At 41.4% G+C, this 25,970-nt stretch overlaps 1 protein-coding gene across 1 annotated transcript in view; it reads right to left on the reverse strand.

The window, feature by feature from the left end:
* LOC141577129 (uncharacterized) overlaps positions 1-25,970 on the reverse strand; it is a 177,025-nt gene that overhangs the window by 22,050 nt on the left and 129,005 nt on the right. Inside the window, exons 23-28 of the mRNA XM_074361176.1 lie at positions 17,419-19,739; positions 16,522-16,655; positions 12,840-13,025; positions 10,135-10,420; positions 3,808-7,110; positions 3,382-3,505 (exon numbers count right to left, since the gene is read on the reverse strand). The gene's annotated coding sequence lies outside the window, so the exon portion shown is untranslated. The remainder of the gene's footprint in view (positions 1-3,381; positions 3,506-3,807; positions 7,111-10,134; positions 10,421-12,839; positions 13,026-16,521; positions 16,656-17,418; positions 19,740-25,970) is intronic.

Genomic DNA, 25,970 nt, shown 5'->3' on the forward strand with positions numbered 1-25,970 from the left:
CTTGGGAGCAGTCCCTCAGAGTGATCTGAGAGGTTGCCATAACGGCTCGAGTCCTCCAGCCAAATAAAACATAACTCTTATCATTTAGGCTGAAAGTTTATTTCAATGAAGTCCCAGAATAGACACAACTCATCAATTCTGTAATGGAACACACTGGATCAGGAAACAAAAGCTTGTTTTAGTCTGGAAAAACTACGGTTTCCTCTTTCTTCCTGTCATTATACAATCCCACCAGAACTCATTAATTTGCTGTCTGCTCATCTGGCAACCAAACTCAGAGGAGTCAACTCAGCAGAGTGCTATACTCGGGAGAAAACCCCGCAGCAGCACTGCAGGCTACCTGACTTCCCGCACGCTCTGCTGACCCTTGGTGTCCTCCGTGACAACCAGGAAAACAGAGCTGTTCCCAACAGCTGCGAAGTCCCACACGTTAAATAAATCATTTTATTTTATACGATATTTTACGTATATACCCATCTCTGAAAACAGATTTGCTAGAAGCCCAAATCTTCAGCATCAATCTGCAAAGGCAAATCCGGTCCGCAAGGGAAAACAAGACTTAAGACGAAGCTAAGGCGTCCAAAGTACTCTCCACGACCTAAGGCCTCCAAAGTCCCCTGCAGGACCTTCAACCAAACTGCCTGCAAGCCTGCAGCTGCAGGCGGCAACATGTCTGCTTTTAAAGCAACCCCTTCCTGCCCTCGGGCACTACAATGTCCCTCTACGCCCTCCCTTCTCAGGGTAAGAGCAGCCGCTGCAGAACCTCACAGGGCAGCACTGACAGGACTGGACACAGAGGATCAGAGCTAAACTAAGCCTTCTGATTACACGAGCTTGTCACTCTGTCACTTTACAGACGAAGATATATATATAGAGAGGTGGGGTGATCTTGCTCAAAGTCACACAGCTAATAAGTGGCAAAGTCTATAACTCTGCTCCTCCCTCCGGCGTGACGCCCCAGCTGGGATGCCCACAGGGTTCTCTCGTGCCTGCCTGACCAGTCCTTTACTGGCACTCATAACCCACCACAGTGTCTGACCCTTGCCTACTTTTTCAGCATCTTTTCCCTGCAGTCTCGCAGGAACAAGGCGGTTCGGGCCATTGTATGACTTCTGGCTCCCAGAAGCCTCCGTGCTCAGGCTGGTCTTGCCTGTGCATCCAGCACCCTGCTCAGAGGCTCTTCCTCGCCTGCAGGAACACGTTCCCACTCTCCGCATGACACCCTCTCAGGGAAGCCCTCTTCTCACCCTCAGCTCAGCAGGTGTCCCAGGCCACATCCCGAGCTGCCCCATTAGGACTGCGGGTGCCTAGGTTTGCTAGTCAGACCAGCAGCCTCAGAGCCAGGGATTATGCCCGGGTCACCCTGCAAACCTACTGCCCGCCTCACAGCCCCCAGCCAGCAGGCCACCTGGAAGTCGCAGCAAGTGCCCCACCCAATCCCGAAGTCTCTTCATTTGCCAGCACCGCTGATGATTGGTCTCCAAACTTTGGTCAGTTTTGCACAAAACAGCAGCTTCCACTGTGAAGCAGGGGGTTTTCTCTTCTGTTCCCCATCCTTACTGGAAACGTCTAGGGAAATGAAAAGGCCTTTTCTCAACCCTTTTCTGATGACACCCACCCACCCACAATACTCACATGCTCAAGAGTTTTGGGTCTACCTGATTTTGTTTCCCTTACACTAAGGGGCTCAAAACACTGCGGGATTCTTTCTCTTTTGAGGGTATTTTTACTCAGTTTATCGGCTTTAATCTGTTTTTGTCTCTCTCTTCAATATCCCTAGAAGTTGCCACTTCTTATTCCCTTCAGCAGCCTCCCTCCCAACATCTAGTCTAGGAAATCAGCTGTGATGAGGGGCCCGGGGGAAGTCACAGATGATGCAACTAAGGCACAGAGAGGTGACTTAATTTGCCCGAGAAGATCAGCTTCAAGCCCCAACACTGTGTGTCACGTCCCTCTGTTTAACTCTTATGCTAAGCAAGCGATCTATTTGTAGATTATGGTTATAAACAGATGAGGTATGAAAATACATACAAGGACACACATCAACTCTAAGATGTTCATTATCTCCACTATTTTGTTTCTATTTATTTTATTTCTCTTAAAAAAAAATTAAGAACCTCTGCAGTCAATATAGCAAAATGTTACTGGGCTTTAAATACAGAATATAGAAGTTTTAATTGTGTCATTACTCATCCTTATTTGTATGTTCACAAGACAAACTGATTTGAAAGTCTCTCTCCCCTCCCCCTACTCACTACTGGCTCTCACCTGAGCTCCCAAACCACACATCTAACAGCCTTTCACTTTACCCACAGCTGTACTCATCAGTTATCCCCCAGAACTCCCTCTACAGCTTTCCCTCCTCAGAGCACAGCAGGACCATCACTTACCTCATTAATCCACCCAGAAACCTGTTCCTTCCTCCATCCTACCTTCACAGACAGCATTCATCCTTTCCTTTTTACCATCTAAACATGCCTTCAATCTGTTCGCTTTTACCCACTGACCATCCCACCGGTCAAGTGGAAGCCACCAACACTGCCCACCTGGACTCACGAGTCTCCCAAGTGGCCCCAAAGCCACTCTCCCCTACTTGAGACAAATGGGATTCTGTCACTCCCACGCTTTTAGGACTGATTTCAAACCCACTGTTCTTAGAAGAAAGTCAAGTTCTTCACCTGATGAAGGTCTTGCCCATCAAATTGTCAGCTCAGGGAGGGGAGGACACGCCCTCTCCCCTAGGACCCGCCCTCTGGCAGAGCATCAGCTTGGGAGGACCTGCTGAGCTACACCAGCCTGTATTCTAACCCTGGTCTTGAGTTCTTAGCAAACTGCTTCACTTATCCATACAAATCCAAGGTAGATTAGAAAGATATTAGATGTTGTGCTAGACTATTGATTTGGGGATTTTGCACTAGCAACCTGCAAGTACATGTTCTAATGATTCTTTCTTCTTAAAACCACACCCAGATTTAAGTAGTATTTGTGGAATGTCTTCGGAGTAAATGGGACTGTAGTTTTACAGACTTTATGTTTTATACCATGAACAACCCGGACAGGGTCACAATTGGAACCACCTCAGAAGTGACAGAAGACAGGTGAGAGGCACAAAGCAACAGGTCACAAAGATGGTAAGAGCAAAGTTGTTTCTCCAACCCCCCAAAAAATTTTTGAAAGAACCGAAAACTCTGAATTTTGAAAGTAAAATACTATCATATAAAGAAATAAAATAATCCTCTTCATCAGGGTTTCAAGATCTGACTCCAGAATTTTTAGCATGCCATATTGAATCCAAGCACAGAAAAATCAGATGGACTAGTGGTGAGTAAGTTCCAGGAAAACTGCAGTAATTCCTCCACTTGTAAAAGGACATAAACTCACCTGTCGAAGATGAATGTAAACCGCATTCTGGAGAAATTCGGTAGCTCCCAGGCTCCGCTTCTGGATGGCAAGGACATGGACAGCTTCGAAGCATGCTTCTAACTCAGTCACCAGCATTCTTACACTGCAGGGGGAAACGGAGGCCCTCAGTCAAGAGCAGAGGTGTTCCTGTCGTGTCTCGCAGGCCGTGCCTCGGGGACTCAGTGCCCTGTAGCAGCCCGGCCCCAGGCGAGGACCCGCAGCATGGCCCACCCAAGCAGGAGGTACACTGTGCTTGAGAAAGCCCATCCCCGATGGGGGCAAGAGTGGCTGGTGGTTTTGAGTGAACATATAAATGCCCATAGAAATATGCCTGCATTCATTCAAGTGATACAAGCAACAGTAGCAGGCTATTTAACAAAATTTCAACTGTCAGTGGAAATTTACCATTCCTTTCCACTTGTCCCCTGCACTCTGAGACAGGCTTAGGCTCTCTCACACCTGCAGCTCTGATGCAATAGTTGTGAAGTCGTTTTACTTTGCTGCAAGTGTCCTCGCTCCCCGTGTGGCTGTGACTGTCGTCTCTTAACACAGTCAGATGTCTTCCTGAATCTCTCCCTGCGTTCCTTGCTCCTGCTCCTCAGATCCTAAGATAAAGGGCAAGTGAAGACACATGACCAGAAAAGGCACCGTGGACTTGAACGAAGTCCTCAGTGATCCCCTATGTGAGTGCTGCCCACCCCTTACCTTCGATTCTCAAGGTTCTGCCCAGGGTGACATCCAGACAGGAAAGCGTCCTAGGCCAATTTAAAGCTGTGTGACTTGGGCCCTGGGACAGGTGCAGGAGCTGGTTCCAGAGCCATGCCCCTCCCCACCTCTGCTCCCCTCTCTCCCAAGGACCCACTGCCAAGCCCCCAGTTTCCCTGATATTCTGTCCTTCTCTTCTAATCTAATCCAAGCCCTTTTCCTCTTCCTTTATTCCCTAAGTATCACCAGCTGAAGTGGTTTTTCAGTCACATTATCTGAAAAAATTTCCGGCAGCTGAAAAAGGTCTCCAGAGGTCAATGCCCATATGCTGGTTCCTGAAGAGAGCCCCTGGTTATGGGGTCCTTCACCAACACCCACGGGGCATCAGACATGTTGCAGAGTCGACCACCCCCAACAAGAGTTTGCTGTGACCCCAATGCCCACACAGCATCCCTGCTCTCATAAATGTATTTGGCCCACTTATCCGTTACTAAGAAGCAAAAGTAAAAAATTGCTCATGTTTCTTACTAAAATTATTTATGTGGTGGAAAAAGAAATTGTAATAGAAAAGAATAAATTTGACTGCATGTTAGATCTGTTCATTTGGCTTTAAACCTTTGCTGTTTTCTAGGCTCAGACTTGGTAGCTCTGTACCTTTTGTAAAAGAAAGTTGCCTTTAGCCTGAAATATCCAGGAGAGCCTATTCTCCGGGCTCTGATCTTTCACGATGTTAACTCTTCTGCACTTATGTTGAGATGGCAAGTTGCAAAATAGAAAATCAAATTTGGTTTTTTTTGGAGGTTTAAGAGGGGCACCATGATTTGACCCACGTGGACAGCTGCAAGAACAAAGAATTCCAAGGAGAAACAATTCGTACCGCAAGAAGTTTGCAACAACCAACCACATCCCCGCCCCTTTTTAGTATAAAAGCGGACTGATTTCTGACTTGGGGGAGACGGTTCTCCAGCATGTCATTCAGCCATCTTCTGGGTCTGCCAGCTTTTCAAATAAAGTCACTATTCCTTGCTCCAACACCTCAATCTCCCGATTTATTGGCCTGTCATACAGCAAGCAGTACGAGTTTCGACTTGGTAACAAGATGACTGCATTGGAGGTAGTATGTCTCCACTCTTTCCTCGTTTCCAATATGTAACATGCACATCATTTATGATCTAGTTCAAATAATTCATCAAAGACAACCACAAAAAGAAACTACACTCACTTAGCTATCAACACTGAAGTCACAACCTATCAATTTTATATGCTGTTTAACAACACAACTAAAAAACCTAACATAGGGAATTGATTCCACAGAAATAAAATTATTTCTACTCCTTCAAAACCTTTTTTTCTTTTCTATTTTATTTTGTTTTGCATATTGAAAAGAAAATAAAAGACAAATCATTTTATTTCACGTATTTTGTTATAGCTACATAATTTAAATACTACAAAGATATTTAAATTGCAATAAAAAATTGTTCATATATTGTACAAAGATATATACACAATCAATGTGGATAAGGAAAGGAATGGACATTTACTAAAAATCCACTGCACATCCAGTTTTTTACAAGCATATCCTGGAATATAAGCTCTATGATCCACGGGTCCCCCACCTGCATTCTCACTGCTGAGTCCCTTAGTAATCTTCTACCAAGGCACCAGCATAGAACCACGCGATCAGTATTTTAGGTATAAATGAGGAAATTAGCTCATTCAATTCTAAAACAAAAACCCTAAAATAAATACTGAACTTATTTACAGATAAAGAAAATTGGACACAAACAAGTACAGTTTCTTCCCCAAGTTCACAAAGCTAATAACTGGTAAAGGCAAGATTTGAACTCATCTGTCTGATTCTAAAAACTAAGGTGGAAATCCCTTTCGACTGGGGAGGGTCCAGCAGCACAGCCTATCACCCTATCTTTGTTCAGATCTAGCCTTAGACAGCCTGAGACAGCACCCCATTCCTATGGAACTTGAGGGCAAATGATAACAATAAGGATTTTATATCCAGTAGTTTCTTAGGTATCATTTATATAAACTGTCAGCAGGACAGCAGAAAAACTCTGGGAAATATGAATGGGTCCAGTGCTTTTTGCTGATTAGAAACTCAGTCTTTCAGGACAGATTGACCTTCCCATGAGAGGCCACACGGACCTAAACTAAAGACAGCTGAGCAATGAAAACTAGCAAGACCCTGGAACTCAAGCAAGAAGGATCCCTGCCATCTCCCTCCCTGTTGCCTCTTCATCCACGTGGACACGAAGACAGAAGACCCGGGTTCTTGTCCAAGTTACACCATCATGGATTCTCACCCATAAAATGTTACGACTCTATGCTGTCCTAAGTCCTTTCCAATTCAAATATTTTGACACCAATATCTCAGCAGAATGTCTATGTCTCCACATCCTCTCTTCTATAAGAATAGTTCTATGGCCACAAAGCAGAAATCCAATTAAAAACACCATGCACTAAGCAAGGTGAAAGTCTGCATAAGAGACTTTGCTCTCACGCTCAGTGAATGAAAACTCAGAAAAATTGGTCCTTCTCCCTCAGCAAGTGGTAGGTAGGCTGATTGTGTGTGTGGGTGGGTGTGCGTGTGTGTGTGTAAATCAAATACAATGACGTCTGGGATCTGTACAGATTTTTTTTAAGTTACTGTTATTTCATGAGGATGAGACACCCTTTAAAGTAATTTGAATCAAGTGTTCTGAGAGAGTCTCAGGATCTTTTGGTGGAGGAGGGGAAAGGAAAGGAGGAAAGAAGTAAATGAAGCAAAGGAGTAAGAATACTGCAAGTGAAAGGCAAGACATTAATTTTGTTCCTACTTGCATCACAAACAAATTACGGACTGGCTTTGCCCCGATGTCCTGTCGAGCACTGAGTTGCAGATGAAGAGGTGACAGCCCATTTCTCACTGAGCTTGTGACTGTACGTGGCATCTTATAGAAACAAATCATTTATCCTGATCAAACAGTCTAGCAGCAGGCCGTAATTCTCCTATTTTGAGAGATAAGAAAATAGGAGTTCAAATAGGGTAGATAACTTGACAAAAGTCAGAGGACCAGTAAACAAGAGAGGATGAATTCAAACTCAGATCTGAATGCAGAGTCTGATCTTCCAACTCCCAGGACTGGAAAATCCTTAACAAACAGACTCCCCAGCTCCCCTGCAGTGTTCCTGGCACCAAGCATTTCCCATGGCGATGGACTCCAGTTCTCACACAGTGCTCTGTGCAGCCAATGACCTTGATCAGACCTTGATCATCTACCTGCCACGCCCACCAGGCTTCACCATACAGGTAGGAAAGCTGGCTTTCAAGTGCATACAAAGCCACCCTTGGTCTAACCTGGGCTCTTCTGGGGCTTCTCCAGCCTAAAGGCAGCCATGAAAGTGCTCACAGTTTGTACATGAGCCACACTACCTCTCTCCATCAGTCTCCACACCTATACTTCTTAGCTATGACCATTTTGATAATATTGGAAACAAATATTTAAAAACACAAAAGAAAGGATCCTGGAACAATTACTTAATACTTACAATTTTAAATGATTTGTTACAAAGTGAGTATTTACAAACCGAATCTGCCTTCCTAGGTGTCAGTTTAAACAGTTAAAAAATATAATAGCAAAAAATTCTCACTTACAAAATTAAGAAAAACATCAACAATAATCTGGAATAAACTCAAAATTAATGCCCATGTTGTACATGGAGAAAACTACAGGACTGTACTGAGGGGTAAATAAGAGGTGTGAATATAGAGACATCAACATATTGCATGGAGGAAAACAGTTTTGTAAATATGGAAGTTCTCCTAAAAATAATTCAAAACTTAATAAAAATCCCATGAATACTCTTATCTGAATTTTTTTAACTTGAACAAAATATTTTAGAATTCTTTAGGAATAATAAAGTCATAATAATAGCCAAGAAAGTTTGGGATGGAAGAAAAGAACAAAAAAATATCGCACTGTCAGATAATAATTAATTTTTACAATATGTAAGATATGGCGCTGGAGTAAGGAAGTATGATTGACAGAAATATAGCATGAGCTCAAAAAGAGACTCTAGTGTACATAAGTATTTTTTGCATGTGGGATTTCAAATCAAAGAGCAAATTGTGAATTCAATAATTGTCCTGGGACAATCAGAGTATCACCTGGAAAGAACAAATTCTATTCCTGTCATAATGACCACAAAAAAAATTACAGATAGTGGTTTAAATATTAAAATACTAATAACAGCAAATACAACTCTTTGCTCACATTAATTCAACTTCTCCTCACTATAACAAGTACTATTATCATCTCCATCTTAGACATTAAATAAACCTACATAAGAGATTTATACCATTATAAGAAAGTATTTCTAAGAATAATAACAAAGATAAAACCCAAAAGGAAGACATTTACTATCTTAAGAATATTTTGAGCCACAACAAATATAAACCTACTGAACAAAATGAAACGAAAGAAATGACAAGGAAAAACTCTGTGATAGATGTTGATGAAGACAAGGGATTAATGTTCATAACATACAAAGAGCTGTCACAAATCAAAAAGAAGCTTCCTCACTTAAATTTGTGCAAAGGACAAAATGGATCATTCACTTTTAAAAAGTCAGATGGCTAATGAGTGAAAAATGCTCAATACCTCACTGGTCATCAAATGCAAACTAAAACAATGAAAAAGCACTTTTGCTCATCTTATTGGTAAATATTTTTAAAAGATATTGTAGCTAGTGTCCATCTGTGGGAGAAAAAACTGTGAGCGACCTTTTTGGAGGATGACATGTCAATGGATATGTAAACTCTGAAAACGTGTGTACACACTGATTCAACCCCACTTCTAGGAATCGTTTCGTTTAGAAAAAAATCAGTTCAAATAGATGTAGTGGTTACACTGGTGGGAAGAAAAGCTGAAGTGAAATCATATCCAGCAATAGAGAATTGGTTACATAAGTAATTCTACATTTTTCATTCCACACTGGAGAAGGAATTTCTAGTCACTTGAAAGTAGCCTGTGATGAACATAAATGTCACATCCAGGGACTAAATTTCCAGAAGACTTAACTAAAGGCATGCTCATACAAGATCACAGGAATGTCTGTTAAAGAAAGATGCCAGTCAAACATCATTTCTGACAGTGGAAAATGGAGAAAACTTAAGTGTCCACCATCAAGACAATGATGCGGTAAATCACGGCGAGTTGTGGGCACTGAGGGGGCCGGCGTTTCCCCGTGGCCCAGGGCCTTGTCCACAGCACTCTCCCACCAATGGTGTCCTTGCAAAAGAGACCACACCTGCACATCAGGAGACCCCTCCAGTCTATCTGAAAAGACCGGGCGAGTCTGGAGTGGAAGGACGTCTATTATATACCCCTGAGTGAATAAAGCGAGCTGCAGAAAACATATAGTATGGCCTTATTTTTCAAAAAAGCATATATACACACATATACATAGATTTCTCATATGTATGTATTTATGTATGTGTATATATATATGTCAAAGGCATAAAGGTCATGAAATATATACACCACATTGGCAACAGCTTTTACACTCAGGAAATAAGGGGAAGGGATTTAGGGGCCTTTCGGTACCACCACAGTTCTCTTTTCAGTATTTCAGTTAAGTACACTTGGAATTTAAAAGTTTATTTAAGTCCGAAGTAAAATGGACAATGCCTCCACAAGACATAATGCTATACTGGTCATTAAAAATCATGCCAGAGGAGATAGAAAATTGTAGAAAAACATGTAATAAGCCAAATGGAAAATGGAGGTCTCCACACAGTAAACAGGTACAGAGTGCTCACTGGTTTTTATGAGAGAGCTGATACACACTGATGAAAAGAACAGAAAGTAGATGTTAAAGTGTTCATTATTATTTCTGAGTAGTGGGACCTGGATAGCCTCTTTTGTCCCTTTTTTCAGACTTATTATATTAAATATACATTATTTTTCATCTGTAAAAAGCATTTTTAGATGTGTAGTAACACACATTGGAGAATAATACACGAGTACTTACAGAAACAAATAACTAGGAGACACCGCAGCAGCGCCACACAATGTAGAACGGGCGATCCTGATTAACACCGCGCAGTTACATAAGGACCCACAAAGTGAGAGCACCTGCTGTAACAGGGCGCGGCCCCCTTCTATTTGTCACTTGTGTCTTCAGGGCTGAGGTAGTTCTGAGCATGGCCAGTGTCAGTGTTGGTGTCTGGATGGATGCCACTGGATGTGAGGGCACCAGCAAGCCGAGAGGAATAACAGAAATCTTCCTCTGCCTTTTCTGCCTTGTTTCTGTGTTACTTTAAAAGAGAGGCATAAATAAGATAAACTGTTTATCTTCCCTACTGAAATTTCTGTAATGAAACCGTTTTCAAAGTGTTCACAACTTATATTCTGCCTATAAAAGACTTTTCATCAAAGCTTCATATTTATTAAATGTTAATTAACTCAGTTAATTAACTCCCTGTTGAAACCTTCTACTATAGAACATGAAATGCACTATGTGAAAGGACCACGCCTGCAGTGACTAGCTTGGCTGTCTTGACAGCATTGCAGTCCGCCCCCAACATCCCGTGGCTCTGAGCTCCTGATGCTGCTAAGAGAGCACGCTGCCGCCTCAGATGGAGAGAAAGTGTGAAAGCATTTCTTGAAATCTACAGCACTGACAAAACAAAACTGACAAATCCCAGGCTCCTTTGAAGCTGTCATTTTCAGTTTCTGGCCAACCCCCGTCAATGAGCAGAACCACCTCATTCCCGAGCAATGGCACTCACTTGGTAAGAAGTTCTGGAGAAATTTCCAGGTATAGAATGTAACCAACTATACGTAGAACTCTGACAAAAGAAACAATGCAATACCCTGATTTTGGAAGACACTCAAAATATTCTCCTAAGCCTTTGTAGCTGGAAAGGTTGGGCTTCTCCTGAGCCACTTATTTATTTCACAGCCAGTGAGCATCTCCCACAAACCCTGTTACCCTGTGTCTGCTGGGAGCATCAGGTACACTCATGCTGTCGATCTTATAAGTCACAGGGCAGAGGCGTGTGTCTCATGGCTGCAACCATCACACAGGCTCGCCTCCTAGCCTCACAGTTTGAACTTGGCCCAATTTTCTAACCTGTTTATTTGGTATCTGTTCTTCTGTAAGCTGCCTGAAATGCTTTTTGGAACAAGTCAGAAGAATGAGTGGGTAGATAAATGGACAGATGAACAGGTGAGAGATGGGCAGACCGAAAGAGAGACTCCAGGAAAAGGGGAACAAATAAAATTTCCTGTGCAAAACCCTCTTCTAGTCAGGGAAGAAATCCACCACGGAGAAGAGTGAAGAGGCAGGTAGCTTAGGACTGTTTCCTGGATTCCATGAAAAGTCACACCAAGAGATGAGAGGGTAGAACTATAAATAATAAAAGAAATAAAGCACACATGCTTGAAAAATATATCTACAATATGTACTTTCTAAAGAATAGATTCAAATCAGCAGGGCCCAATACCACAATCCTTGGGTATTTACAGAAATGAGAATCTCATCTCCAAACCACAAGGCATCCCTTTGGAGCACTGAGAGTCTACACGGGGCGGTCATAAAGCCATCACCGCAAAATCTATGCTATCCTGCACTTACGAGGAACGAGCAGTTGTGCACGCGTGACAGTTACACCCCACAGCACCTCTAAGGGGGAGGGAAGCCTAGCGAGCCCCATCACTGCAGGACAGAAAACCAGTCCTGGAGAGCCTAAGCCGACCTACCAGTTCTCCATCTCACAGGACTGGTCACTCCAGAGCAGGACTCGATCTCAGACCCATGTTTGTAACCACAGTACTACCGTGCTTTGTGTGCTTTTTGTGTGTATAATACATTTGTTTCTGGCATGAAAGGATATTTAATAAATTTTCGGTTGTCTTGTCTATCTCATTAGCTCACAATCAGTCTTTATACTGTTGAAGTGTACTCTTTTCCTCTGGAGAAAAGAACGGAAAGAGCGGGTGTCAGAATGAGGTGGAGCTCCATTCTTTATCTGGTATCTCATCTCATCCAAGTCCCCAACCAGGGAGAAGGAGACAATGTTCTCTTCATCTTTTAAAGAGAGGGGTCCACTGATGATGACTTACTCAACCCAAAAACCAAGGCTGGGGGAAGGGCACATGTAGCAACCAGAGCAGTATCAGATGTAGGAAAGTGAAAAGAGCTCACGGGAGGGCTCAGGGGGTCAGCCTGTTTTAATTTCAATCGATAAAAAATACCACACTGTAAAAATACTAGCATGCAATGGATTTGCTCTTTCTTGACATCTAGCAAGTTTCCACAGCCCACATGTAACATTATCGTGAACCAGTGAAAGGAAGAGTCTACAGACAGGGAAAATCAATGTCACAGGCAGGTTGAAAACCAGGCTGGAGTTTAGGAAGGGAAAGGGCATAGTTAAGAATTGGGGAAAGGCTGGAGGAAAAAATCATCACAAGGACTCTCAAGCATCATCCTTCAATCATATAATCATTCATTCAAGAGAGAGTTACTGAGGTCCTATTTTGTGCAAGATTGTACACAAGGCAAAGCAAGAGCGCAGCGACCATGTTGGCAGCAAGGGGCGGGGCTAAAATACACTTCTGATCCCGGTATCTTGCACACTTGTCCTCAGTATAAAGGCAAAGAAAAAAAGTAAAATAATATTCTGTAAACTCAAAGCATTGCTGAAAAAAAATTAAAGAAGGCCTAAATACCTGGACAGACACGCCACGTACATTCCTGGATCAGAAGACAGTGCTCTTGGAATGGCAGTGCTCCCCAGAGTGATCCGTATATTCTACGTGGTCTCGATCACAATCCCAGTGGGCTCCTCTGCAAAAACTGATTAGCTGCTGTTATAATTCATATGGGAATTCGAGGGTCTCAGTAACCAAAACGATCTTGAAAAAGAAGAACAACATGAGAGGACTTGTAATTCTCAATTTGAAACTTTACAACTGTATCTCTAGGTGAGATTAGAGGCCATTTTTAAGTTATTACTGTGTTTATCCTTATTTTCTAAATTCTCTAGAATGAATATAATTGTTATAATAAGGAAAATAAAAAGTAAGGTATCTTTTAAAACATGCACACAGATTCATTCATTGGAAAAAATGTATTTAAACTATAAAGAGGTAAACAAATATCTAGTGAAAAAGGACTACTTAAAAACAAGAGTGCATTTACATTTTTAAGAAATTGAAAACTGAAAAGCACAAACACATCAAGTTTCTAGGGAGACAAATACAACATATTAACACTTATTTTCAAAAATTCTAATTGAACAATGAAAATTCAAGAAAGGGAAAATCGCGATTGACAGCCAAATGCAAACACATGGAGAGCAAAGGCCTAGAAATCACAGTTCCTTTAACTCTGCTACTACCTCAGTAGGGGAGGAAATTCCTCACTGAGGAGACAGTGGATTCCCATGCATAAGACAGGATACACAGTACAAACTGCACTAGAATCGGGGGTGATTTTCTTAGAAGAATTCTAAAGTTAGAATATTGCTGAAAAACTATAAATACACTGACAGACAGATTAAAACACATAGTCATATATATTATATAGAAACATATGAAGTCTGCTCCCATGTTACATAGAAATACAAACATATTTGTTCATTTATGGGCACTGATTACTTTTTCCCAGGTAGAATATTTCAACTAAAACAAATAATCAATAATACACCCCTCTTGTCAAATCTAGTTGATAAGTTACTCTGCTATGTAATCATAATGTGCCTAAGATAGATCTAAAATAAGTGAAAAAGATCTTTGTATGGTTTCTTGAACTCTTCTCAACATTCCAATCTTAATTTTAAAATAGATCTGAGCAGTATTTCTATATTATCTTTTCCCTCGTGAAATGACCAATACAGTCTGTTCTCAAAATTCTGTCCTTACAATGATTCACGAGCACCATATCCTCACAAAACTGCTGGACAGCAAGTCACTATCCAGACACTGTGACCAAACAAATGAAACACAAGGAAGACAGTGACCCTATTCTGGAGGGCTTACCGACTGTGTCAACACCGGGGTTTTTATTTCATTGGTTTGATTGGATAGCAAAATAAAATCAATCAATTATTTTCTTCTCTGAGCATTCTGTAAGTCACGACTCTTTTCAGTGTCATGAGCAGGAAAGACTTAAGCATGACTTGATTAGGTCAAATAGCAACAATGATCACCGGAGAGTGAGTAATAAAGAAGTTAACTGATAGCAATGCTTCTGCCTACATGAGACCTAAAATAAACCTACGCTGATATCGAAAGGAAAATGAGGAGATGAGGTTCCCAATGAGAAAACAAACAAACAAGAAACCGAAAAAGGAAAGACTTTTTCATTAACGATTCCAGGCAGTAGTGGAGCATGGTGGTGAGGAGCATAGATGCTGGGGACAATCATGATGCTCTGAACTCCCACAGCACTGGGTAGCTTTGACACTCATAAGTCAGTGAAATTTTCTGCATCTCAGCCTCCTATCCATAGACTGGGGACAACAACAGCACCCGTCTTCTAGGACGGTCCTAAGAATTAAGATATTTTATATGTAAATTTTAAATCAAATACCTCAGATTTTAAATATTGCCCCAAAAGAACAAGGAAAAAAAAAAACAGAGATAAATTTGAGTTCATCAAATTTAAAACTTCGCTTCAAAAGACACCATCCAGAAAGTGAAAAAACAACACTCAGGAGAAAATATTTTCAAATAATTTATCTGATTAGGAATTTGTATCTCCAAATAAAACAGAGCTCCTACAATTCAACAAAAAAGACAACTAAATTAAAAAATGAATAAAGGATCCGAAACGGTATTTTTCAAGGAAAATATACAAATGGCCAATAAGCACAATGAAACGATGTTCAAAATCATTAGCTGTAAGGGAAATCATGTCAAAACCACTAGAAGAAACCGCTTCACACTCACTACAAGGTTATATTTAAAAAAAGAATAACAAGAACTAATGAGGACACACAGGAATCAGAGATAGCAGCCCTTGCTGCTGAGATGTAACACAGCGTGGCTACTTTGGAAAACAGCCTGGCAGGACCTCAGAGAGTTGAACAGTTGGTTTCTGAATGACCCAGCAATTCTGCTCTGTGGGCACACACGTAAGAGAACTGAAAACAAATGTCCACATAAAAACTCCTACAGGAATGATCAAGGTGCCATTATTCATCACAGCCAAAAAGAAGAAACAACCAAAATGCCTATCACCTGATGAATGGGTAAACAGAGGGGCCCAGCCATACAGTGGAATATTATTCAGCAATAGCAAAGCATGGAGTACTGACCCAGGCAACAACGTGGACAAACATTGAAAACGTTACTCAGTGTGAAAGAAGTCAGTCACAATAGACGGTTCCATTTAAATGAATTGACTCGATTTAAATAAAATGTCCAGCACAGGCAAATCCACAGAGAGAGAAGAGTGGCTCCCTGGGGGTGTGGGGGTGGATGGGGAAGATGGGAATGAGTGCTTATACATACAGGGTTTCCTGTTAGGAGGATGAAAATATTCTAAGATTGACTGGGATGCACATTTCTTGGCATAGAGTAAAAACCGGTGTAAATTTTAATGGGTGAATTGTATTAAAACTGTTAAGAACAAAAGCACCTCGGGCCAGTACCTTCCCATAGTAGATGCAAATTGCTAACTTTTATTACAGGAAGAAGAAACTGCCCTCAGCATGAAAGCAGGAGATCAGCAAATGTGAGTTAACCGAAATTGGACAAGAGCAGTTCACTTGAAACAGTTGCTGAGTGTATACGAAATATTCAGAATGAAGAAAATCAGTTTGACATCACGAAGAAGCATTCTGCTTCAAATGCAGATCAAGGATTCGGCAAGCCCACCTGCTAGAAATAACCAGAGAAGAAACCTGGTTCTTAAAACAAGCACCACATCCAACAAGGAAATGGTGGTGAGGAAAGCAGTCAGCCAAAAAACTGGAACAGTTTGCTACAAATAATTTCTCCACTGAAATTTCAAAAATAAAATGAAAGTGATGCAATGCTGCACTGCCCTCACGTGAATGGGCTTCCTCCGGTGCTCGACAGTTCTGTAACCCCAAATGAGAGACTCAGGAGAATCAGCATGGCTCCTGGGAGTCCCCAGGTGACTGCCCACCAGCACGCTGACCACCATCACATCTGCCAGGGTTGAATTGCAGAGAAGAGACAAACTTCTAAAAGGCACAGGAAATGTCGGCAAGGGAAAAATTGGCTGCAGTCAGTCCTGGGACAGAGGCCCTGACAGCAGAATCCAGAAGGCTGCAGGTGAACTGGAGTGTCCCTGGGGAAGGAAGGGACCAAAAGGGAGCAGATCTCAATTCTCTTCTCTCTCTCCCTTGGGTAGGAGAGATAAAGCCTGCATCATTCTCACCTGGAACTGTGGGTTATGGCTGGCAGAAGTCGTACCGACACGGAATGATTATTCAAGACTCTGTGGGAAAAGTCCAGAAAAAGAGAAGATGTAGGGAGCCAACTCCACGAGCCTCTCAAATGCTCCTATATTTACTGTGTATAACGAAAGGAAAAAGTCATTAACAGTTGTGTGATAGTAAGTAGGAACTTGAGGAAAAACGGGAGGAGACAGAGATTGTAGAATCCACAATGAGTACAAAGGCTTAGTGTATCTTTAGGGAAGTCATGGGGTGAGGGGAATAAGATAAATTCTTTAGATATGTGAATTACAAAGCAGACCACGAGACCAGCCAGGTCCTTGTTTTGGGGATAATAGACTATCTAAAAGCACACAAGCCCAGCTTTTATAGCTGAGGGCCTGGGTCCTTGCTTTGAAATGAGCAGAGTGCTATCTAAAGCATCAACTATGCAAGCAAAGCATTGTCTCTGCTTTTTAAGGCAAGGAGACAGGAGTGAGGATGCACATGCTCCTGCTTGCAAAGCAGTTACTAAGCACACATTTTTCTTCTGAACATTGACAGGCGGCTGGGGTCTGTTACAATTTGTTAACCTAATCTTGGGCTCCCACATGTAACCATTATGGAACCATTATGGAGGACACCCCAGGATAACAAATCCTAGCTCTGGGTCTTTTCCTGTCAGCTTCAGTCACTCTAGCAGGTTCTAGACACATCCCTGAATAACGATCCCACAGAACCACCCAGACTCTTAACTCCTGGAACTTGAAACTTAATTTTAGCTCTACACAACTTAACAAAGAAAAGTTTCAGAAATAGAAGATATTACATTCTTTTATATCTCATCCTATGAACTAATTTTTCTGATTGCTCTAAGCTGCTTCTAATTGGCAAAGTACCTAATTCTGCAGGTGAATTCAGTACTTTCCATTGGGCATAACTTGTCAGTTTGGGCTCGCTGAATTCTATTGGTCAAATACTGATACACTTAATTGATTTCATTGTTCATCAGTTTCAGCCAGGAGGAGAGGGAGTGTCACTCTGTTCCTCAGCCCACCCTCAACTCTTTTCTCATCAGCAACTCAGGCCTCCTGAAATTAAAAGAAAGAATTTGTTTCCCTTCTACGCTTTCCACAAACCCAACAGGAAACATCAGCCTGGAGAAAGAATTCAACAAAAATGTTCAAACAAAAATCTATAAAACCTGAAGCAACTCCATCTCCGAATCATGATACACAATGACAGGAAAGTAAGTGTGTCAAGCACAAAACATGCGTGAGCCTGACCACCTGATTTCTATTCTTCAAAGGAAGGAAGGTTTTCATATTTTTTATTATCACTCTTTCTCATTGCTTCTGATTAAGCCAAAAATTAGTTTATGAAATAATTAAGCACTGCAATAACAGATTTTTGTTGTATCAATTATAGAAGGCATTCAGAGGGGATAGGAAAACCCACCTTTGTAAAAAATGTAAAATTTATTCCCCTGTTAAGAACACGTATACAAAATGCAACAGAGAATTCAAATTCTTGCGGAGAGGAGCAAAAGCCACAGAATCAAAGCAAAGTCATTACTATGAGTCAATTCAAAATTCACTAGACAAGCATGCTCAAAGCATTCAAAGAATTTTAAAGGCACACTGCAAACCATTCACTTAATGATCTGCAGGCTAGAGGAAGAATTTCCGTCTTTAACAGACAACAGTAATCAAAAGGGTGCCCCTCCAAACAAAGACGAAAGATCAATCAGGTTTTTAACAGTTCTGATAAATCAGCATGTTCTAAAGAACAAAATTCAGAAATTTTAAACATTCATTCAAACCACAATGATACAAGCACTTAAAAAAAAAAGAAAAAAACCCCAAAAAACTAAGCACATTGATCATGCACTTGGATCAATGAGAACGTCTTTTACCCTTCGAAGAAAGAACAGGCTATAGCCTTTTACTTGAAAATTAACACTACTTTAAAGATAACTCCTAAAACGGATTTCATCATTCATGTTGCCTTGAAAACACTGAGGCAGTTGTATCTTATCAGAAAAGCAATTCTGAGTCATAGTATGTTACAATTCAGCGCCAGTTTGTTTTAGAATAAAAGAAAAAAGAAAGCTACTGTTCCTCAAATCCTGCACAAAGTGTGAAGGGCCACCCTGCCTCTTTCCCCTCCTGTTTTCAAACCTGATGCTCCCCAACCCTTCTGAAACAAGTGTGAGAACCTCATATTCCCACCAATATATCAAATGACTAAAGAATATTAATTTACTTGTGTAAATATATGCCTACATCTTGAACTGGAGGAGGAAGGTATCAGAGGGCTACATGGAACTTATTTCTACCTTCCTGAAATCACACACAAACACGTTCACACAGACACAAACACATACACACTGAATTACTGAGCACTTCACAAACTTAGGAATTCCAACTTCTAGAAGATAACTTTGCAGTTAGTTTAAAATACAAAACTGTCAAGTTTGAAAGACTTGATCATCTGCTAAATCATCCAAATATCAGTGAGACCCAATTTGCCTTCTCTGTAGAATGTAATTTCCCATGATGTCAAAACAGATCCTAAGAAGTGCTGTATCCAAGACTCGTGTTTATCACTAGCTATGATCGTTTTTAAACAAGTAAACAGATTGAGAAAGGTAAGTCCCAACATTTATTCTTATTGAAATAGCATATGTATTCAATTGTCTATACAGAAAATAGGTCCCATGATGGTGTTTAAGAGCTATTTTGTGTATTGCAATATTTATTTTTAAGTGCAGACAAGGAGGGTGGGTATTACTTAGTTGTAGAGCACCTGCTTAGCATGCACAATGTGCTGGCTTCAATCCCCAGTAATTCCCCCCCCCAAAAAAAGTGCTTATTTAAAAATAAGAAAAAAGTTATAAAAAAATGCAGACTAAAAACCACTGCAATGTAGAAGCCAGAACTATAATAAAAAACATGAGTTTCTATCAAATACTGACTATATGTCAAACACAGGGACAACCACAAATCACCCCTGACAACCATCACGTGTGGTTCTCAGCAACCCTTCTAAGTAGACATGGATGAGAAGCCCAGCACTGGGGATGAGGAGACGGAGCTTGGAGGAGCCGGGGACGCTGACCGTCCTGCTCCCCGTGACAACACGTCAGCCCAGGATGAGCGCTGACAGAGCTGCAGCGAGGGGACATGCAGCTGCGTGGAAACTTCAGGAGCTGGGAGACCTAGAAAACACGAAAAATTGTTCAGTGAAAAACCAGCTCAAATATATTACACTGTGCCACATTCTTTAAAAAGGGAACATGACTGAGACCTTTTTGATGCCTCCGTGTCCTTTATGCCATCATCAGTTATTTGCCCTCTCAGCGTTACCAGTGATGGCCTGGACCCCTTATGAAGTGCACTCAGATGGCAGAGCTTTTAAAGCTGTTTTATGAAGTTTGTAAGACTCTGTCTATGCCTCACACAGGCGGTCATCCATCACTTCTCACCGGTGTGGACGTACCACCTGAAATCACTCCTTTCTGCTTTTTAAAATCCCTTCATCTAATCCAGACTTTTCAACAGCAAAGAATCAGCTCAACCACAGACAGTGAACAGCTTTTCACCAAAAGGACTCGAACAGCCCATTGGACTACCTGGAAGCCCTTTTCTTCTATTAAACCCACTTCTGGGTACTTCATCATTTTCTGATTGGTGGAATTGGCCGCTGACTGGCCTACTCACAGAGCTCCCAGCGTCACATCCAGGGATGGGATAGGACCCTGCTCTTGGGAGAAATCAGTGAGGAAGGCGGACATCCTCCAGTCAGGACTGCACGTGTAGAAGTGCCACAACATGCTCAGAAATTATACCGTCAGCACCCCTGGGCTCCCATGGACTGGTTTCACATTAAGCAAACACACGAGACACTGATGCAAGAAAACCAGAAATTTAACTTATTAATGTAACAGAATATGTGAAACTATGAACCAGACTGAAATATCAGAGTTCAACCATGAGTACAGTTTTTCCTCCACGGCCTAACCACGGGCAGGCAGTAACATGGCAAACATGGACAGAAGCAGAGCAGTAAGGATTTCTAGATTAACTCAATGGACTAAATTTCTGTTATACCAACAGGTCTACTGCCTGGAAAACAACGCTAATCACGGTGCACTCTTCATGGACAGTGGCCGAGACACGACTGTGAGCAACTGTGTGAATCTCCTTTCTCTGTCCTTTCTGGGCTTACTGATGCACAGATGTACAGAGATCCAGGGATGCAGATACCTCTAAACACCCAAAGCCCATCCCTGGGAGCCTCAAAACCAGACAGCCACAGTTTAAATACCAGCTCTGCCACTTACTAGCTCTGTGACCTTGGCCAACTTACCCTCTGTGTGCCTCAGTTTCCACACTGTAAACCTGGGATAAAAATCAAACATTCCTTACTCCATTGTTGAGAAGATTGAAGGATTCATTTCTGTAAAACTCTCAGAAAAGAATGTAGCACATTATTGGTGCTCAACAAATGTCAACTTAATATTAAAGTGATTTACAAGTCTCCTTTCTAATCATCTTCTGTGTTTCCTGGCTAGACTAAGTCCCAAAGAAAATCCTTATTTCTCCTTTTATAAACTCTTGGGGAGCACCCTTCTGTTCCATACCACCACCTGTTTAAACTGAGGGAGGGGACGCCTCCTCCCCACTCCTCTTGGCCACGGAGAGTGCTTCTCCACACCACAGACCCATGGCTCAAAGCTAGCCCTCGTCACACTAACAGGGTGAGGTGTGAGTCCGGAGAGACAAGCAGGGTATGTGAAACCGTTCCTTTCCTTCCAGTGCTGGCCACACTTGGGAAGCACACGGGATGCTCAGCTCCATGGCAGGACAGCACTGTGCATGATGGGGCAGATCCTCTCAAGGGAAGGCTCGCTGTGGCCCAGAGTTACCTGGGACAGGGTGAGTCTCTACTTCTGGGACACAGTATAATGACAAGCGTTTTCCCACAGCCCTGAAGTTCATGGAGTACGTGGCTTCATCAGTAAAAAAGAAGACATATATCGCCTGCTTACTCTTTTCTGTCATCTCTCAGTTGGCTGCTGGAGACAACATGTGTATAAGTATTGGATCCCCTTAAGCCCCAACATATTTGAAGTAACAAAAAATTCTGTGGCTTAACGTTGGTTCAGGGCGACTGTGTAACAGTTCTGACTTTGCTGATGCTAAATTATGGGTATAGGAACTATGGAAACTCCTCAATTATCTTTCATCATAAAACCAGCTTTCCTTATTTTCCTGTTTCTTAGTAATTGCCAAAACTATCAAATGATGGCTTCTCACAAAACAGTAGCTAAAGTTTACGAGCCCTCTTGACATACCCACTGTGGTAAACAGTTTACATAATTCCTAATTCTCACAATTCTACAAAGCAGATATGAGCATCCCCATCTCACAGACGACGGAAATCTCAGAACGAACTGACTTAGGCTCACGTGGCTCAGTGGCAGCGCGTGCACGCAAAGCCAAGTCAAAAAACTACACCACTTCATATATGTACCAAATCTCCTACCACCAATTAACACACAGCGGCGGGGTCAATACTCAGGGAACCCAGTACACTTTTCAGCTTTAAGGTGCTCCAGAGGCCACTTCTAGCTGTTTTATAAATTCCCGGCTCACTGGTTTCTAGCACTGGAAGAAAAGTCCGAATTTGCCATTGTTTGCACAGCAAGTCTGAGATGTTCACAGCGAGATGACAGAATAAAACTAAGATATAAGGAGAATAATTTTTCCAGGTAGACAGACATAATGGAGACTGTGCTATTCTGAAGCATTAAGCAAAGAAATCAAAATAAAATAACGTTGTTTAAGCTTTCTTTAACAAACAGGAAAATTAAGAAGGTAAGAAGGTGCAACAGAGCCACCTATGGCTAAAAAGACCTTCCAGGTTACCGGGAAACATGCAACACAAAATTGCCTGTAGGATCAGAAACGAGAATCAGATAACTAAAAGCTTCTGTAGCACATACTGCACTTTGTTTTGGGGTAAGGGAAGGGTATTCAGTATTTAATCTGATATTGCTAATACTCCTGAATATAAACCAAAGACATAGGCTTATGGAAACTCATCTTAGAGGAGGAAAGAAACCAGTCCAGCCTCTTCAGTTTACAGAAGGGGAGACTGAGACCTGGGATCTGTCCTCCTGGCAATCGGCAGCAAAGCTCTCCTAGGCCTCATGTCTTGCACTGTAGCAAAAACCAACAGATCTTTACTAGGCCTATAATCATAAAATAACGTCTGCATTTTTCCAACAGTAGGTAATCTAAGTATCTTGCAAAATACTTCTCAAAGAGCCAGGAAATCGTAAAAGTTTGTTGAAATACAAAAACCTTTATTTACATATTAAAACAGCATGAGATTTATTCTATTAAAAAAGTTACATGTCAAATCAATGTTTTGATATTTTAAACCTGTTAAAAGTGCAGGAAAAAAAATCAAAATTTTCTTTAATCACAAAAGACAGAAGATTATTCCCTGAAAATGATAAATGTGGATTTTTCTAAACTTAATGGATCTGGTCAGAATCCACGAATTTAAATATCTGAGTGGATGTTACACGGCAACATGAATTCTGAGTTGTAACAATACACATTCTGTGTAAATAATTTTCAAGGTCGTCTGCTTAAGGCAATTTAACTAGTCCCTGTCTCAATAGAATGATAAAGATTTAATTAAAACTTCATAGTGCACTAAAAAAAATAAATGAATCCTTGTTACTTTAAGCCATATTCATATATATCATATATATACATATTGAATATGCATCAGAAATAAGCCACCCCCTTTAGTATTCAGAGTTGATCCTTCTAAAATACCTGTCATTGTGACAGCACATTTTTATTAAGCACCCCTTGGGTGCTTTGTGTACAAGGCGTCTAACTCTCACAGTTAGACAAGGAAAACGATATTACTCAAATTTCACAAATGAGGAAATGTACTTAAGCCATAAAAACAACTTACCTATTCATCATCAGGAAAGAAAGAGTAATGATTTTACTTACAATATTCACTGACAATCTTTTCTTCAATACTAAGCCTACATAAAACCAATTCAGTCTTTCTAAGTATTTCTGTCAATAAGGGCCACTAGAGAAAAGCAAGTAACATCACTAGCAATGATTGGACTTTCAAAGCCCACTTCTCTTTTGCACTATAATTATTTTTAATGTTTTGTTTTTAGTGCTCACAGAGCACTAAAATTAAAAAAAAATTAACTTTTAAGTCATTACCTGAGAATAAAACTTTTGTAAAAATGTACAATTTTAATTTATGCCACTCTGTCTCACATTCTCACTGGTGTCTCTCCTTTGAAGTCCTCATCAGGCTGAGATCACTAAAATTGGCCATTTATGGAGTCACAGGAGTTCGGGAAATCACTCAACGGGAGGCTGATTACAGGAGCAATTAAAAATGCATCCTGTGCAGCCAGGGTTCCAGCACTGAACTAGCCACTGCCAGCTGTGTGTAATTTGGGACAAGCTGCTCCATCTCTCAATCCCTCAGCTGCAAAAAATGAGACACTGATACCTACCCTCAAACACCTGCTATGAAGTAAAACATGAGGAAAGCATTTTAGCCTTAGGCAGGTGTCCACTCAGAGCGAGGTTGGTCATTATGATGATAAGGATGGTTGTTAATAAATTAAGCTAGACCAGAAAGTAGAAATCACCATAAAGGAGAAACATTTAAATCAATGAGCATTTTCTTTTGGATGGATTGCCGAATATTTTATTGATTTTTTTAATAAACCAACATTTGTCCATTAATAATAGATTTACAGGTTCATGGACAAGTCTCCAGAAAAAGAATTAGAGGCCTCTAACTTCTGAATACTAAGAAAGTAAAGTTTAGAAAGAATTATGGGGGAGATTATACCTCATTTGGGAGAGTATGTGCTTAGCATGTATGCGGCCCTAAGTTCAGTCCCCAGTAACTCCATTTAAAAACTTTTTTTTTTAAGAAATGGAGAATTAAAGCAAAAAGATGGAGGAATACAGAATTTTTTTAGAGACTCAACTCAGACTTCTGATGGGGTATAAAACATCCATTTCTCAGAGGAAATCTTGAAAACTATGTAAACTGGATCTGAGATGTCTAGTCTTTTAACATTATTCAAGAATTCATATTACCATGTCTTAAAACTACCTGATAACCCACAGTGGTGATAGTGATCATAACAGCTGCCAACACGGATCGAGCTCCGGCTAGGAATGCTCTGTTCTGACATCTCTGCTCCTGAGGCCTCACCAGGCTGAGAGCACTAACTTCGGACATTCATGAGCATCTCGTGTAAGTCCTCAATTTGTGCTTCTCACTCCCCCCTCACCAGGCCCTCTGAGGGAAGCACTGTTATCATCTTCCCCACCCGCAGTTAAGGCCACTGAGGCACAGAGACTAAACCCGATCCAGGTCAGACTGGCATTAAAGGACGTGTGTATTTCTGCTGTTTTACTGTTTACAAAGGAATCTGAGATATCAATTTAAGGGAGACTGTTAAATAATAAAAGTCTGTCTGGTCTCCACTTCAAAGAGCAAATACTATAAATTCCTGATGTAGGATGAGGCTGCCGCCACAAACTGACTCAGCTTGAAATTAATATCCAAGATGAAGCAGCGAATACAAGTAAATATTCACGATTGTCAACTCCGCTCTCGGGTCTGGGCCCTTCACTGCCTGAACGGCGGTGAAATCCCCACCCAGGTCAGGGAGGGAAGAGCGGCTCTTCCAGGTCACACCCAGGCTTCAAGGGCTGTTTCCCCTCACAGACTGTCATCAACGATTAAAAAGCTCTCAAGATTTTTACACCATGCAAAACTGAAAGATATTTCTGCAGATGGAGCACTTTCTCAGGCTTAAACCTTTTTTGCCTACACTCAGCAAGTGGGAGAAAAGAAACATGACTCTGCAAAGTGTCTGAGCCTCACCACTCACAGGAGTAGAACTGCCTCAGCACAAGATGACAGTTCACATTGCAGGGTGAGAACAAAATAAAGCCACCCCAACCACAGGCACTCCCGGAGACAGCACTCAGCAGTCTTCTGCACACTCATGGTTGTGCAGCCCTCACCACCATCTATTTCCAGAACACTCCATTATCCCAGAAGAAACCCCCTGTCACTATCAGTCATTCCCTAATCCCCCTCCACCCAGCCCCTTGCAACCATCACCTGCTCTCTGCCTCTGCATTTGCTTATTCTGCGCATTTCAGATCACTGAAGTCAACAATATGTGGCCGTTTATGTCTGGTTCCTTTCACTTAACGTGCTATTATCAAGGCTTTTCCATGTTGAAGAGGTATCAGCATCTCTCTCTCTTTTTTTTTTTTTGAAAACGTTAAAGTTTATTAGAAGGTGGTAAGTACTATCAAAAAGAGTAGAGTGGAGCATAAGGGGTGGGGATTCAAAGGGA

Source organism: Camelus bactrianus, chromosome 3, assembly GCF_048773025.1.
Source record: "Camelus bactrianus isolate YW-2024 breed Bactrian camel chromosome 3, ASM4877302v1, whole genome shotgun sequence".
Lineage (NCBI taxonomy): Eukaryota > Metazoa > Chordata > Mammalia > Artiodactyla > Camelidae > Camelus > Camelus bactrianus.